Raw genomic sequence first — 12,913 nt, forward strand, 5'->3', positions numbered from 1 at the left:
GTGTGCGGTTGTGGTTAGGAGGGAGCAGGAACACTGGGGGCTTGTGCTCGCTCTCACAGCCACAGCCCCCAGCGCTGCTTGCCTGGGGAAGGGCCCACGGGAATTGCAGGGTGCTGTCAAGATGGGCACCGATCCCCACCTGGCACCAAAGGTGTTAGGAAAGCCCCTGGACCTGCTCTTCTCCCAGGTGTCACTGGAACCGTCTCCCTAGTGGTCTGTCTGGACATGTGAACTGTCACAGTGACAGTGGGAAAGGGCTGAGTGAGGAGGGGGTCGGGACTGGGTGGAAATGGAGGCAATTTGTCCTCATGATACCAAATGCATGCATTAAATTTAATGAAGTCCCTCCCTGTGTCACAGGTTGCCCAGGGAAGCTGTGGCTGCCCCTGGATCCCTGGCAGTGTCCAAGGCCAGGTTGGATGGGGCTTGGAGCAGCCTGGGACAGTGGAAGGTGTCCCTGCCCATGGCAGGGGGTGGGATGGAATCGGCTTTAAGGTCCCTTCCCACCCAAACCATTCTGTGATTACATGATTCTGATTTAAATTTAAAATGCAAAAAGAAAAACTGCATGAAAATCAAAATTACTTTAAAATTGCTGAAAGAATGTACAGGAAGAGTTTTAGGCAAAATGAAACGAGCTCAAACCAAAATATGTGTCCAGATCTGCTGAGACATATGTTTTGGGCAGTTTTCCTTAACTCATAGCTTTAGCAGAGTCTTCAGGTAACAGATTTTATACTTAAATGTCCAACTACAAAGCAAAATGACAGCAGAAGCAGCCTTGCTTTTATTTTTAATTAAAAATTCAAAAGCATTACCTGAGTGGACCCCAAAAGTTAAAAGGCAGAAGGCAAATAAAATGTTATATCTCTTGATGTCTTTGAAGTTGAATCTTACAATTGCTGGATCTCATTTTCTGGGGGTTTGTACCTGTTTGGGGGTGAGTGTCTTTGTCAGGCTGGCAGTGAAGGGGGTGGATGAAGGGATGGTGATTGCAGAGGTGTTTTTATTTTTTATTATTAAATAATTTACAAATAGACCGGCAATAGTGGGTGCAGTGAAAGTGCTGTGGTTTAAGTGACTGTATGACCTTGCAGCACCAGAGAATGCTCTTAAATAAGAAAACCCCCCCAAAACTCAGCCTTTGCTGAGTTTTGCCTCCTCTCCCATCCAGGAAGGGCACGGTGAGCCGTGGTACCCCACACTTTGTGTTTGCAGGGCTTCACTGGCTGCCTCCCAGCTTTCCCTGTTTTCCAGGCAGTAATGGCTCTGGAGGCCCAGATGAGTACTGGAGCCTTTCCAGGAGATGATTATCCTTCCTCTGCTGCCCATAGGTGAGGCTGCTGCAGAGCCAAGTGCCAGCCCAGGCTCTCTGTCCCATTATGGAGTGCTACCCGAGGGCCACCAGACTCACTCTGCCTTGCCTTTCAAATAAGCAGCTTAATCATTCTCTGCTTGCAATTAAAATTTTGAGCTGGTCACCTGCTGTAAATCTGTGCAAGGAGAATTTAACTTCAATAAAATTTCGTTTCAAGGTGGGTTTATCTGAGTGCCTGGAAGCTCAGCTCTCTGGCTGCATCAGCTCCAGTCTCCCGCGAGTGAGCATCACTCCGCTGCTCCTCTGGAAGCTCATGCAGCAGTGAGCCAAGGGCCGGCCTCGGCCTCCTTTAGTAAAAGCCATTATTCCAGCTTCTGCACAAATTGGAGTCGGGCCATAACGTGGGATGGGAACACCTTGTAACACTTACAGATGAGCCCCTGCTTTCAGTGGATCGAGGCCAAACTTCTGTTTGGCTTCTTGTTTTCCCTGCAGGGTTGGCTGCAGTGTCACGCGGCGTTTGTGGTCTGAGGGGCAGTGGGGACAGTAGCGGTGGCTGTGAGGAATGTCTCCACCATCACTTGTTCTTTGGCTTCCCTACTGCAATTAGGTGATAAAGCTCCAATTTTCTTAGGTTTTGCCATGCGTTTCTGTCAGTGGTGCAACCCAGTACACTGAGGCCTGCTTGAGATTGGAACAGATTGCCCAGAGAGGCTGTGGTGTCTCCCTCACTGGAGATATCCCAGAACCATCTGGCTGCAATCCTGTGCCCCATGCTCTGGGATGACCCTGCTAGAGCAGCGAGATTGGACCAGATCACCCACTGTGGTCCCTGCCAACTGTCCCATCCTGTGATTCTGTGAGAGGATCAGCCTAAGCCAAGGATAGGATTGTTGCCCTCAAACTAATGGGAAGTGGCTCTCTGTGGTAGTGAGGATCTGGTTGGGCCGTGATAACCCGTGTGCTGTCTGGTGGCCATTTCTCAGCCCCTGCACTGGGGACAGTCACCTGCTGTCACTGGTCACCGGGGGCCAGGGTGGGGAAAGTCCTGGGAAGCTTTTGCTGCATGGAGCAGCCCTGTTTGCCCACAGGTTCTGACTCTGAGACAGTCAATTGAAACAACACTATGAAACTAAAAAAAAAAATCAATGTTTGCTCAGCAAGACTCTGAACAAAACATTTGTGACTTGAGTTAATTTTATTCCCATCCTCTAATATTTTATTGATCAAATTCTATATTAACTTCCCTGACTTTCTGCTGACATTGACGACAGGTTAAGTAACCTGTAGTTACAAGTCCTGCTTGCTCTGGGTGAGTGTGGATATAATCTACAGCATTTCCAGAGTTCCACGATTTTCCTGCTCTGGTAACTTTTCTCCATTCCTATTGACAGATTAGGGATCTCTCCTGGCAATTCTCTTACAGTGTAGGAGCACAAGGCACCCAGAGGCTGTTAGATTTTAGATTGTTTAATGCTCCCTGTGCCTAGAAATCCTCAGATGGGTTTGCTGTCTTCATCTGATTTGAGTGCACTGGCTGAGTTTCCTAACAAAATGTTTATTGACCACTTCTGCCCTGTCTGCTTCTTTATTAATAATATAATCATATCCACCCAACAATAAACCAGTTCTTGGAATTTCTTTTGATCCTAATATCCTTGCTGTCTGAAGTCTGGGCAGCTGAGACTTTAACAACTGCCTTCTTCTGTCAGTGACCGACACCTCCAAACATCCACAACTCTATTAATTCTTGTTTCTTTTCCCTTCTTGTAACATAAGGAGGTATAACAAAAGATATACCTTGTAACAAAAATTGGTCTTGAGCTGTCATTGGAAAAGGCAGTGTGGAGATGCTGACATTCCATGGATGCAGGTATGCACGCAGGCTTTTCCCTGCCCGTCTCCAGGGTCTGCTCACAGGATGTGCCAATTCCCCCTCCTCTCCTTGAGGTGTTCAGTAGCGTGGGATTGGGCATCTCCAAAGGCCTTATGAAAAGGGCAGTAGTCAATACCTGCTTTTGCCTTAAGCCACCTGTTGTAAGACTAAAAATAGAGATTTCTTGTAGTTGAGCCCAAGCTGAGACAGACTGCTGGGGAACAGAGACCATTCACTGCCTTCTGCTCTACATTCAAGCAAAACTCCTACAGTCTTGTGTTCACTGCTCCTGCAGTCAATGCAGATGTCCAGAACAAACAATTACATGACCACTTGCCAAAATATTGCCTTATAGCAACTTTAAACTACTCAGCTGCCAGCAGCTTTTGAGGGTCTGTTGTTTCTGTAACTCAGCTGGGCTGTGTGGCACATGGAACAGGGACTTGGGCAAGAAATCTCCCTTGGGCTGGTTTTTGTAAGATTGCCAAGAGGGCAATTTCCCTTTGGATTAGTTGCTCTGAAGTTTTCTCTTTGGATGTTTAAAAGAGGTGCTCAGATTTATGGGTAAGATAATAAAGAGCTATTGCAGCCTGAAATTGGAGGGTTAAACGTGCTGTTTTCCTTCTAATCCAGACAAAGCCCAGGGGCATGGCTCTGGGGAGGGTATGCATGACTCTTGCAGGGTGAAGATTGCTGGGCTTGGCTGCAAAGAGAGCACTTGATCAGCTTTCCACCAGCATCTCAGGGTTTCCAGAGTGCTCTTTGGTGGGAAGGAGATGCCAGTGTGATAAAACTGAGAGGCAGGTTCAAAGCAGCCCCACAGATGTGGTGGTTGTAGCAAAGGGCTCTGACCTCATCCAAGTCCTGCCCCAGCATTCTTGATGAGACCCACACAGAACTCATTAGGTGATTGCAGGAGGTACAGCAGGAGGAGTCATGTTTGCTGCAAGTGCCTTCCCAATCTGCAAACAATTCCCAACAGCAACGGTGGCAACAGTGCCGGGTTGGTCTTCAGAAGGTGGCCCAGGCACTGATAATTGTCCCTGTGCTGGGGATTGGAGCTCACAGCCTCATTAGAAATAGAGGTAATAAGGTTCTCCAAAGGTCACTCCCTTTTCTTCACCCTTGGAATAAGTTGCCCAGGGAGGGGTTGGAGTCATCATCTCTGGAAGTGTTCAAGAGCCATCTGGATGTGGCACTTGCAGATGTGTTTTAGGAATGATTATGGTGGTGCTGGGTTGATGGTTGGACTTGATGATCTCCAAGGTCTCTTCAACCTTGCTGATTCTGTGGTTCTGTGGAGGCAGTAGATTCCCTATGGCAGGTTAGACTGACACAGCCCTTGTCTTCCCATGGACTTGTGTTTGAAAATTAATTTTGGGGGTACAGGTGGAAGCTCTGTCTACCAAACAGAAAACTCAACTAAAGACTGAAGACTAAGAACAGCAATAAAGGCAGAATGTTTAATGTGGTGGTGGTGGGTTGTTTACAGCTACATGGCTGGTCCTGATTTAATTCTATGCCATCTCCTTTAATCATGGCATCCCAGAATGGTTTGGGAGGGAAGGGACCTGAAAATTCTTCTTGTTCCACCCCCTGCCATGGGCAGGGACACCTTTCACTATCCCAGGTTGCTCCAAGTCCTGTCCAGCCTGGTCTTGGACATTTCCAGGAGCAGCCACATCTGCTCTGGGCAACAACTTCTTAATAACTTCTAATAGTTTGAGAGATGAAGGAAACCTCATCAGACTAACTCTGGAGAATGATGAGTTGTGAGTGGTTTTATACAGATACAATACCAGCTTATTTACAGAAGTTAGAAACAGGAAAGGGGAAAAATGAAATTCAGCCTTGAAAAATACAGATGATGTAGCTGCCTGTGTATGAAAGTACTAATCCATCACAGGTATGTTCCATGGGAAAGAACCTGAGCAGCAGCGATGCTCGGAGGTGTCTCAGGGTAACAGGAGCCACTGAGTTAGACAGGAGTTTGCAGTGTCATGTAGGAAAGATGAGCAGTTTGGATTTGCCTGCACTATAAACCATCATGGCAAGGAGCAGGAGAACCATAGTGACCCCCTTATGCCCCATGGCTGCAGCTGGGAGATTGTTCTCTCTTCTGGCACCACATCAGTGGCTTTCTGTTCACAAGTGAAAACCAGTTCACGGAAAAGCAGCAAGGAGAACTGGGGACCTGAAGATTTGACTTATGAGAAAGGATTAGGAGAGGTTAGTTGTCACAGCCTGGATCTGCAGTGACTCAGCAGCCATGTAAGCGCCCATGGCTGTGAGCAACCATGGATGGGCCCGTGATGCAGTAGGATGCCCACCCTAAAAACTGAACAGGAGGGGCTGAATTTAACAAAAGAAATGTTTAGGCAGTAGTGGTTAAAAATCAGCCAGTAATGAAATCTTTAAGCAAAGGTCTCTCAAAGATGGGAGGAAACTCAGTCTCTAGAGAGTTTTAAAGCAAGGCTAGGTGATGGCAGAGAATGGAGTACAGTGAAATGCTGGGTGCTGCTGAGATGTCCACAACCATTTGATGTTCCCACCACTCCCAAATGCCAAATGTGCAGAGATTCCTGTGGGCACCTGATAGCACATAGATTTTTTTGGTATTGCATACATGCAAGCTCCACTTTTTTATTTTGAGAAACCTGTATGGGGATATGAATGGAAACTGCCTCTGCAGCTCTCAGGATCCCCATGGAGTTCACACCTTCACTCCCTACTGCAGCACCCTCCTTCCTGGGCTTTCAGATGTTTCAACCATAAATTTGCATCCCAGGCCCAGATGCTGGGCGGCAGCAGCACCTTGTCTGCACGGTAACTCCCAAAGAGATCACAAGTGTGGTCAGCCTGTTGGGAGAGCAGTGTCCAGAGGAGCTGTGGGGCAGCCAGGGAGCAGTCGGGCTCCCCAGGAGGTTCCTGTTGGACTTGACCCGTCACAAGCAATGAGGCTGCAGAGGAAATGCTGCACATCTGGCAGCCTGCTCTGGAGCAGGGTGGAGCTGTCTGGTGTAAAACAAAGCCAAATGCTCGTAAACTTACAAGACCACATTGATAAAACGCTGATATCAAGATTTATTAATGTGTTCTTTGCTCAGCCCCAGCCTCGATGCTCCTGACAGGTCAGTCAGGCGACAGCGCCGCAGGGCCGGGGCTGCTCAGAGGCACCACGGCAGTGGCTCATGGTGACAGCAGCGCTCATGGCACAGACCGTGCGGCGTGGCTGGGGGAACAAGTGGTCTTTTGCATTGTACCTGGTCAGTCACTCTTCCACTTACTGTTTTGGGATAGCTATATGGTAAACGTGTGGGAAAACATCTCCACTGAGTGCCAGCAAACTCCCAACTGACGAGACGGAAACGGTGATGAAAGTGTTTTCTGCACTTGCTTCATTTCAGGCTGTGAGCTGTTAACACACTGTTGTGATACATAATGAACGAGTTTCCTTTTCCAGTGAAGGAGAAGCTGGAGGCATCTCAGAACAAGAAACTAACATCAAGTGTGTCTTAAGACACCGTCCAAGTGTGGGGGGCCCCTGTGGGCTCTGTGCTGCCCTGCCTTCCAGCATCAGGCTCTCTCTACACAAGTGGTTTCTGGGTTCCTGATCTTGTTTTGGCATGTGCAGCAGGAAGAAACCATCCCTTCAGAGCTTGGCTTGGGAAAAAGAGAGAAAAGGAGTATTTGAGATGGAGGTTAAAGCATAGGGCCCTTTCCACGTGTGGGTCCCTTACCCAGCCCTCAGGGGTGGCCCTCAGAAGTTACTCTGGAAATCCTAAGGTCTGGGATGGGGGCCAGGAGACACTTAGGAAAGGAGGAGTTGTGCCGAGTGTCTATCCAGGAGCAGCTGACCTGACTGGCACAGACAGTGCCCACAGGAGGGTCTGTGCGGGGCACTCAGCTCCAGGGTGAGGGCAGGTCCCACCCGGGGCACAGCTGTGTGTGTCCAGGTGCCCGGGGAAAGCTCTGCTCAGTGCCCGGGCAGGAGCACTGACTCTGCTTGGATAAACGTGCAGCTTTGTGGGCTGCTGCTCTTCTCTGTTCCAGAGCAGCCCAGCGTTCCCTTGCACACAGGCCCTGCTTTGTTCAAGTATTCATCCTCTGCCTGAATTATTTATTTATTCATTTTTTCCCCCTTCATTTTTCCTTCTGTCTTTCCTCTGCTGGTGCCAGATGAATTCCTGTTTCTCCAGCATCTCAGCAGGGCAGGGATTAATGTGACTGGAGCATGGCTGCAGCCGTGCGGGGCAGCAGAGTGACCTCCTCTTGGAAAAAAAAAGGAAAAGAAAAAGGAAAGTATCCAGTAGTTAGAAAGAGGGGGGAAAAAACTCTGGGTGCCTCTTGTTCCTTTTAACTGCAGACCTGTTTTCAGCACCTCCAACCCCCTCAGAGAGAAAAATATAATGAAAATCTTTAGCAGAAGATAACATCAAGAGTGCAAAAATCGAGTTGTATTGAAAGAAACTGCAAGCTCTGAACCCAAAAGCGCGTAAACTTTGAGAGCTTGGCTGAGGCTGTCAATGCTGAGCTTGTTCTCACAGCTCTGGTTGTTCAAGCCCCAGGATGCGGGAGGAAGTGTCTCCTTTCCTGTTGTCCTTCTGCTAATGGCATGATGAATTCTGATTACACTGCAGTTGCATCCCAGCACTGTGGAAGGCCACGGTAACTATTTGGGACATCAGTTTTCCTTCTGCCAACTTTCAGGAGCATTTTATAGGATTAATATTCAATAAAACCCCTTAACATTAAAAAAATGCTTAGTCCCCCAATTGTTATTAAATTCTTTTCCTGTGCCATAATGCGGCTGCTTTGATGTAAAGTCCTGCAGTTTCTGGAAGGAGCCGGCATGATTACGCTAATGTGCAGTGCTCTTTCTGCTATTCCTATAGGGAAAATAAACCCCACATTAGTTCCATATTAGTACCTGACTTGGAGAAGTTAAAAAGTGCCAGAAAAAGGTTAACCAGAGTCAAGTACACATAAGAGAGCTGTGATTATTAGTGTTAGGGGAGCCATTTGAAAAAAACATTTCTGCTCTTACAGAAGAATTTATTGGTGTCTTTGCTTCTGGCTGCTTTATGCATTTTAATAAAGCAGTAGCAGCAATACCGGGGGGGAGTTGGTTGTGCCTGGTCCAAAGAAGGAGTTTCTCTGTGTGATGTTGCCCCTTGTGCCCAGCCAGGGGCTGCCTTCCGTGTGGGGGGAGCCCAGGGATGAGCCTGCCATCCAGCACCATCCAGGAGTTCACATTCCCGAATGCCGGTGCAGTGCAGGCTCTCCCACTGCCAGCACACCAAGGGAATCCTTCTGGAGAGCCAGTGAAACCAAGGCAGTAATTGCTTTGTGCAGTGTAAGTGTTAAAAGTTACATCCAGCCTACAAGCAGCTTTGGCAATTTCCCTGCCAAACGTCTGGGATTATTTGGAAAACGTGCTCTGTTGAAAGTAGCCCCAGTCCAAGATCCACCTCTGCAATGGGGTAAAATGCTGGGTCTGGATGGAGCTGGGGCCAGAAAAGCCTTTTAGGTGGGAGAAACAGTAAAATGTTTTTTGTGTGTGGGGAGGGTTTGTGCTCCCCTGAGGTACCGACTGACCTGGAGTAAGTTCTTTGCTGTCATTTAGCTGTGGAAATGTTACACTTTTAATTTCATCACAAAGACCGGTCATTTATTCATGGAAAACTCTGATTCTCTTTAACCTTCACACCTACAACTTAATAATAACACAATTTAACCACGTTAGAGGGTGTTGAGGCCCTGGCACAGGTTGTGCAGAGAAGCTGTGGCTGCCCCATCCCTGGAAGTGTCCAAGGCCAGGTTGGATGGGGCTTGGAGCAACCTGTATGATGGAAGGTGTCCCTGACCATGGCAGGGGGTGGTACTGGGTGAGCTTTCAGGTCCCTTCCAACCCAAACAAGCTGGGATTCTCTGGTTCTATGATAATAAAAATTGGGGGTGCAGCCTGAGGGCCAGGTTTTGCTTCATGATCTATATTCCCTCTCTTGAGCTGTTTACCTTTCTGGAACTGTTCTGTGTGTTTTCACACACGGATTCTGCTCTGGGGATCCCATTGTCTGTTCCTGTAGCGCTGGTTTCTCGGCAGTGATAATTCCTCACAGGTTGTGTAACAGTCCCATTCATCCATTTGGGGAGAGTGGGAAGATTTTGCTTTGCAGGCCTGTAAGCCCATCTGCACTCCCACATCTGGAAAGGCTCATGCCGTCTGTCGTGTTAGTGCACTGGGACAAGACTTCTGATGGAAACACTTAATTCTCAAAGCACTGCTGGATAATGATAAATCCTTTGTGAAACGTGGATTTGCATTTAAGATTCTTTCGTGCTCCCATTGTCTGTGGGACATTTTACTCAGCTTCATTTCCACTGTCCCACGTATAAACTCCTAATCCCCTCTCCTGATGCTTCAGCTTGAGCTGATACTCCTCTGTTACTCCTTCATTTCCGTGGTTTTCAGAGCCCAGGTTCCGTCTCAGCCCTCTTCCCTTCCCCTGCAATCCTCGCCAGTTTTCTCCTGTTCTCCACTGCTGCTTTACTGGGTTGTCCCATCTCACAGTCCCCGATTCCCCTCCTCCCCACCTGGCTCTGCTCACCACCGGAGCAGCTCCCACTGCAGGTGCAGTGCCAGACGTGCTGCTGGCCCTTGGTGTGGGTCAGGCACAAGGAGAAACACAAAAGGGCACACTGGTAAATGCAGATCGTGTCCAGTGACCCCAGTTCCCAGGAGCATCCCAGCATCTCCCGGATGTGGGAGCGATGCAGCAGTGAATGCGGCTGGCAGATGGAAGGAGCAGAGTGGCTGTTATCCCTCCAGAGGGCAAGGCAGCAATTCAGAACAACCTTGGAAAGTTTGCAAAACAGCTGGAAATTACAGAGTTGAAATTCAGTTAGGAGAGACCCAAGCCTCCATACTTACTCATTCATTTATTTCCCCTTCCTGAGCATGGACTGGAGAGAAACTGGCTGGACAAACCAGCCCCTCTTCACAAAAAGCAGCCTGAAATCAAAGAGGGAAATAAACTGCTGGGTCCTTAATGATGGGCTGGAGGCAGAATTTTATTTCATACTTTGTCCCTGCAATTTCCCCCTTTGTTTTACAGGGTGTGACTTTACCAAAAATAGTCAAAGGAAGAAAATAAAATTGAAAACTTCTGGGAACAAGCCAAGTTTTCCATGCTGAAAATCAATTATTGCCCAATACTTTCAAGGTGAGACCCCCATGCTCTGGCATTAGGCCAGTTCACCCACCTTCACCTGCTTTGTACTTTATTCACAAGAGTCAAAGATCCTGACGATAAAACTCTTTATTTCAGGAGAGTTTTGAGTTTCAAGGCATGGCTGGTTCTTCTGGTCAGAACTGCCAGTGGAGGAAAGTGACTTCTTCCCTTGCTCCATATGTTGTTCAGCGTGACCAACAACAAATACAATCATTCCATGAAATAAAATGATTGCTTTTGGAAGGAATTGCAAGGTGGCAGAATTAGACAGTGGCCATTTTAAAGGTTACTTTACTACGCCGGAGCTGCGAAAGATGGAAGTAATTTATTTCCTCTTGGTAATGTTCCTTTCTGGCCAAGCAATTTATCAGAAATGTTAATCCAACAAGCATAAGTGTGTATGTGGTGGGAGGAGGGAGGGGAGCAGAGGAAGGAGAGGGAGAAGGCATTTAAAATTAGCTTCGAAATACTGTACATCTCATTAAAAATGTAATCATGCATAAAATGAGATCAATGAAAATTTATCTAAAAGTGCAAGGAAAAGGCGTTTTCTGGTGTGATACTGGGTATAATAGTCAGGATTTTAATTTAGTCAGTTTGCAACAAAAAATCCCTCCAGGCTAAATAAACCAGTTTCCCTCTCAGTTATTGTCTGGACAGCTAATTTTCTGCACCTTTCCTTCTAATACTCAACCTTATCTCTTGCTGGATAGAGGTTTCAATATACTGCAGAGTTTGTTTTCTTTACATTTTCTATTACTGCAATTTAATTTGCATGATAAATGATGAGAGGTAGAAAGATGATAAAAAGAAGCAGAACATTTCTTTATTAATTTTGTTTAAATTAGTGTAACTTTTCCCTGACTGTGCTTTTTACCCAGAAAGCCTATATAGAAATTATTTTAAGTCTCTGTATTGCAGTTAGAAAACATTTAATACTTGACAATAAGCTCCTGCCTCCCGTTCCAGGGTGCACTTTCTTACTGTCATGTTTTCTTCCTACTTTGCCCTGTGTCTTATGATACTTCTGGACCAGTTTGGTCGCATCCTAAGGTGCCTCCAAAAGAGCTGGAGAGGGACACTGGACAAGGGCCTGGACTGCCAGGACAAGGGGGAATGGCTTCCCACTGCCAGAGATAAATGTGGAACCTGTTGCTGAAGAGGTTCCTCTCCTTGCTGCTGGCTGTTCAGTGCTTAACTCACTGCTGACTTGCAGCTTCCAGAGGGGCTGGAGGAGATCTCCTTTCCTGCCAGGGATCTGCTTCAGAAGGACCTACATCGGGGCTGTTTCTTGGGTCAGCCTTTGGCTTGTCCATCCATGCAGGAGTGGTGGCTGTTCTTTCTCCACTGCATCGTTCATGGAGCACTCAGCCAGTTTTCCCTGTTGGGTGTGGCTCTATCAGTCTTGTCAGCCTTCTGCCCATCATGAAACCTTCTGTATTCCTAGAGGTTCTCCCAGTTTCTTCTGTTGTGTGTCTTCCAAAAGTATCATTATACTAAGGCTTCTAATAGTAAAAATCCTCATTTTCCAGTTAAAATTAATGGCCATTACAGTGTGTTAATTGATGTCCTCCATGTCACGGGTCGATGTGATCCATCTGGAGAGATGTTTGTGTTATGATATTTTCTTCTCCATCTTACATGCCCAGAACAAAACTGGCTCCACTTTGCTCCCTCTGGTTTGTGCTGATGACACCACCAGGCTGTGAACTTCCTGCATTTCATTTGTCCATTCCAGGTTGGTGCATTTTTTGATTGATATACTTTAATACACCGGCCTGCGGGCTGTGATGTGTCAAATAACCTTTTAAAATCCAAACAGATTATGTCCTATGTTTTCTTCCTGTCTGGAGTCTGTGTTACCTCTTTAAAAAATTCCAGCAGATTTGTCAAACAAGATTTGCCCTTTATAAGACTCTGCTGGCAACTTTTTGTATCAGCTCACGTTTCTCCAGATGTTTTGTGATCTCATCACTTATTAATGTCTCCATAATTCTGTCTTCTGCTGAAGTTACAGTTATTACTGTTAATATGGCTGTGAATACCTCGTCTCTTGATTCCTTACTGGACTGCATCCGATGACATGGATCTGCTCAGGATGGGCTTGAAGTTTAAGGGAAAGAATCTTCTTTTGGTCTTAGATTTGAGGGATTTAGAAGTACCTCCATTTTCTTAATCTATTACTTTATTACTGGTATTTAGTAATCTTGTCTAAAAGGAGTTGGGATATTTCCAGTAACACATGCTATGAGGGTCCCACACCTTTCCTACCTGTCCTTGTTTCATAATCTCTCCTGCAAGCATCATTCCAACTCCCAGAGTTAGACATATCTAATTCTTTTCTTCTTCTAAGCCGACTGGACTTTGATTCCTCCCTTCTGCCTCACACAGCCATTGCCACAGGACTGTGGCTGCCTCAGGTGCTTCTTGAAGGCAGAAGAAACAGAAATGTCTCCATGTCACCACCCCTAAAGAAGCTGCCTG

At 46.9% G+C, this 12,913-nt stretch overlaps 1 long non-coding RNA gene across 1 annotated transcript in view; it reads left to right on the top strand.

Annotated features, from left to right (window-relative positions):
- LOC108448450 overlaps nucleotides 1-11,062 on the top strand; it is a 37,613-nt gene extending 26,551 nt beyond the window's left edge. Inside the window, exons 3-4 of the long non-coding RNA XR_001864331.1 lie at nucleotides 10,313-10,420; nucleotides 10,526-11,062. This is a non-coding gene — a long non-coding RNA (uncharacterized LOC108448450). The remainder of the gene's footprint in view (nucleotides 1-10,312; nucleotides 10,421-10,525) is intronic.
- The last annotated feature ends 1,851 nt before the right edge of the window (nucleotides 11,063-12,913 follow it).

The sequence above is a fragment of the Corvus brachyrhynchos genome, unplaced genomic scaffold (genome assembly GCF_000691975.1).
Source record: "Corvus brachyrhynchos isolate BGI_N302 unplaced genomic scaffold, ASM69197v1 scaffold365, whole genome shotgun sequence".
NCBI classification, from domain to species: domain Eukaryota; kingdom Metazoa; phylum Chordata; class Aves; order Passeriformes; family Corvidae; genus Corvus; species Corvus brachyrhynchos.